Consider the following 4,439-nt stretch of genomic DNA (forward strand, 5'->3'; position numbering starts at 1 on the left):
AGAGAGAGAGAGAGAGAGAGAGAGAGAGAGAGAGGGAGGGAGGGAGGGAGGGAGGGAGGGAGGGAGAGAGCTTGAGGAAGATGGAGCGAGGGAGGGAGAGAGGAAGAGAGACACAGGATGGCAAAAGTAAAAAGATTATGAGTTGCAAAGATTGAGGGTAAGTTGACAACAGTGGAGGGAACTAAATATGACCGAGTTGGGATTGAAGGAAAGAAAATTAAATACACAGAAGAGGGTTGATGGGAGGAAGGGATATAGGAAGTCAAGTACCAGGCAGAGGACGACAGAGTCTAGGTCAGAATTAAAGACACACAGGAAGACAGATTTAGCAAGATTCTGAGACAATGTGTGCATGTGCGTGCTTGTGTGTGTACTGACAGGTGTGCTGCAGGAGGTGCATGTGTGTGCTGATTTGAAACGGTTGTGTGGTTGTTGTGTGAATTCTGATTAATCCCTTGGAATGAATGTTCTGCTTGAACTAGATTTACCAAGTAGAAGTAAAGAAGTGCCTCCCCCACAGAGAGGACATGGTATAACAGCAAAGAGACGCCTTTTAATATTTCATCCTGTTTCGAAGTCATTGACATTAGTCTGCAGGTTTCTGAATATTCATTTATTCTTCCCCTTTTTTTCTAATGCCTTTAAAAACAAAGTGTTCATTAATATCAGCTTGATGCTTCTCTGCACGTGTTCTCTCTCTTGTTCATCTTTCCTCCCCTTTTTTCTTTTTTCACTTCTTTGTTCCCTGTCCCTTCATGTTCCCTCCCCATCTCCTTCCTTGTTCTTTCTCATTCTGTCAAAGCAAAAAAATACATGTATTTCTGTCAAACGAAGAGGAGATAGAGATGGGTCCTATCTGTCTTTTCTGTACAACCAGTTTTCAGATAGGTTCAGTGTGGTCCAGAAAAGTGGAACTGAATATCAAAACCAAAGACCAAAACATTCAGATTAAAATAGTTTATTTAACTACACATAGTAAGATATGAAGTAGGTTCAAAATTTCTTATCATCTATACTTCAAAGGTAACTAATCAAACAACTACATTGCCGACTTGCAGAGGCATAGCATAGCTGTTTTATTTTGCATACGTGTGTGCGTGTGTGTGTGTGTGTGTGTATGTGTGGGGGCTAGCTGGAGTAGGACCTGCAGCCTGATGGAGAAGAGGCTGTGATCAGATGAGCATCTCCCCTAATGAGGAGCCTCTGGGCTGGGCTTTGATGCTCTGGTGCTCTGGGGCCCCTGGAGGCCTGGCTAATCACTAAAGCTGGGGAGTTGACCTCTGACCCTTACAGAGAGGGGTGAGTAGAGGAGAGAGTGAAGAGAGATAGATGGGAAGGGGTCAGAATAGGAAGAAAGAAGGGATGTGAAAAGGTAGGTGAAAGTAAGATGGTTAGAAGAGAGTGAAAGAACGATAGAGAGAAAGAGTGAGAGAAAAATAGAAAGAGGAGAGAAAGACAGAGAGAATGAGAGAGAGGATGGGAAAAGAGGGGTGGAGAACCAGAGGGATTGAGACAGAAAGGAGGGTGATGGGGAGGGAGACACTGAAAGGGAGGTCTCCTAAAGGGCTTCCGAAAGAATTTGAACTAAAAACAGACCCAACCTTGTACGAAGATTTGAGGTTAAGGTGTGCAGGTTTAGCTGTCCAACTATACCAAGGTCATGGTCTCGGTCCTGGTTTTAATGAACTCCTGTACTCTCCAGAGGACCACACAGTAATCACACACCAGCTTCTGACATAGGTCACCTTGCCAACAGAATTGAACACTATAGCTTCAGAATAAACATATGGCAGACCTTGCCAAACAAACACACACATCCAAGTGCCTACAGAGACTCTGTAGATGACGTGCCTACAGAGACTCTGTAGATGACAAGAATCGATCTGTTCTCATTGTGCAGTTGTAGTGAGTGGTATCTTCTGTGGGTTCTGAGTTGGCTGCTCGTGTGTTTGAGGTAGGTTCTCTCCTTCCATTCTCTGTAGTGCAAAGCGGGTGTGTTTTGAGTTGTCAACTTGCATGTGTGTGTTTGTGTGTGTAGTTCATAGAATGGTTTATAAGCATGAAGCAATGAGATTAAATCACCCAGCTGCCACAATATGGTCAAGATGACAGGCCAACATGCACACATACACACACACATACAGAGATAAATAAGCCTGGCAGTGTCAGTATGCAGTAAATAAGGCTGTTTGGAGCCTAATGTGTTCTGACTGAGACAGCACAAGCAATTTTACAGAAGTTACTGTATGGTTGCGTGCAACATAGTTGATAACTGATCTGTTTCTAGATGCTTGTCTCCATCAATCTCTCTTTCTCTCTCTCTCTCTCTCTCTCTCTCTCTCTCTCTCTCTCTCTCTCTCTCTCTCTCTCTCTCTCTCTCTCTCTCTCTCTCTCTCTCTCTCTCTGTCTCTCTGTCTCTCTCCTTAAATTTCTGTTTATATATTATTAGTTTTGCCTAAATGCCAAACTGTATCTGTGGCCTCTCTCTCACTTCCCATCCTGGTTCATCATATCATGTTTTAGAGGATCAATTGTACACTATTGTGGTTCAATAATGTTATGCAATGTTAGACAGAGACAGAACTACTATTGACCCACTTGCAACACTGAGCTCCTCTGACTACATCATGTTCCGCCCGCCACTGCATGTGACTCAGCAGGAGGAGGGAGAGAAAACAGAGAGAGGACTTGTGGAAGAGAGACTAGAAGAGAGACAGGGACAAGACCTGTGGGAGAGAGACTAGAAGAGAGACAGAGAGAGGACAGCTAAGAGAGAGACTAGAAGACTGAGAGAGATGGAACGAGATAGACTGACGGTGGTGAGTCTATGATGTGGTGAATGATGACTCTGGTAGACCTCCTGCCTCTGTCTTGTCACTAGCAGGGGGGAGCAGAGAGAGAGAGAGACAGAGAGAGACAGAGAGAAAGAAAGAAATAAAGAGAGAGAGGGGGGGGCAATCTATCCCAGAAGCCATTTGACCTTGAGAAAGATTGTTCATGTGTTAATCAGGGTCAAGAGTTTCATACACCATAGATGTTGCTGTGGGGTGTTGGTTTAAAACGGATGTTTGTCTTTCAAGTCAGCTTCTTTAGGGTCATGCTTATTCATGACATGCTAAATGATTTATGTACAGGGGAAACAATTAGAGTGTTGATTGCCCAGTCTCATTTGAAGAAGAGATGAGAGGGAAGGAGTGACAAAGAGGAAGAGAAGAAATAAGACTGACCAGGCCTCAATGAGCGGAAGAGAGAATGGACCCTTGGTATATCTGTTGGCTCTGTTTGTGTATGTGTCAATGTGTGTGCACTCGAGTGCTGTCTTTGTGTATGTTTGTGTGTGTTTCAGACAATTGTTCCCATTCTGTCTTTCTATATCCTTGCTACACAATGCAGTTAGTTCCTGTTAGAGAGAGAGAGAAGAATATTTGGAGGAGAAGTAGACATGTTGGAGGTATACACTGGTGACAAGTTCTGTACAGAGGGAGAGAAAAGATGAATGAAAGAGGGAGACAGAGAAAGAGAGAGCATTGGCGTGGCTAGCGCTAGCTTGTTCCACGGTCTGCGTCGACAGGCTCCTGTGAATGAAAGGAAAGAGAGAATAAAAGACAGAATACAAATTATAATTACAAAATGAAAAAACGAATCTGCAGTAAATGGAAAAATTGATGCACACACACCTCAGTTGAGTTCTTGTGCAGACTGGCCTGTCAGCTGTGACCTTTACCAAATGAAAGGAGATGCTAATATCCAGTTCATATTCCCATTTTAACTCACAGAATGCCTCCCAGAAGTGCAGGGGCTTCCTGGCTTCCATTGTGAGTACCTGTCAGTCTGGTGAGCTGGGTTAGACCAGCCGTCTGACCACCTGCCCTGCCACCTGCCCCAATCAACCTAATACATACATATCAATCATGACACAACGGTTTTAAAACCCCTTTATTTCTGATGAGACATGGACGGATGTGATGTCCCCCATTCCAGTCGGTCTATCACCCTCCACTCCTCCACCGCCAACCCCTATCCATTCGTCAGTCCGTTCGAGTGTGTGATGACACAGACAGAGATTGGGTCAGGGCTTTTCTGATGGGATTGATTTGCATGAGTGCTGTAGGCCACTGTGGATGTATTGGGTGTATGTTGGTATAATAGTAGTTTGTAACACACACATTCACAAATTCACACACACACACACACACACACACACACACACACGCGCGCTGGGTAAAGGGCTGTGGTAGCCAACATGCATGAGAAACGCATGCAGAGCCACATGACTGGTGAGCAACATAAACAGAGCTCAGATCAATGGTGGGGTGGGTGGGCTTTCAGACCTGACCTTTTTCTGCTAGTGGTAGGGAGGGGGAGGACAGACAGACAGAGGGATAGAGTTGAGAAATCCAGATAATTAGGAGGCTGGAGAGACAAACAGAAAGAGACAA

Source organism: Osmerus eperlanus, chromosome 12 (assembly GCF_963692335.1).
Source record: "Osmerus eperlanus chromosome 12, fOsmEpe2.1, whole genome shotgun sequence".
Classification (NCBI taxonomy): Eukaryota; Metazoa; Chordata; class Actinopteri; order Osmeriformes; family Osmeridae; genus Osmerus; species Osmerus eperlanus.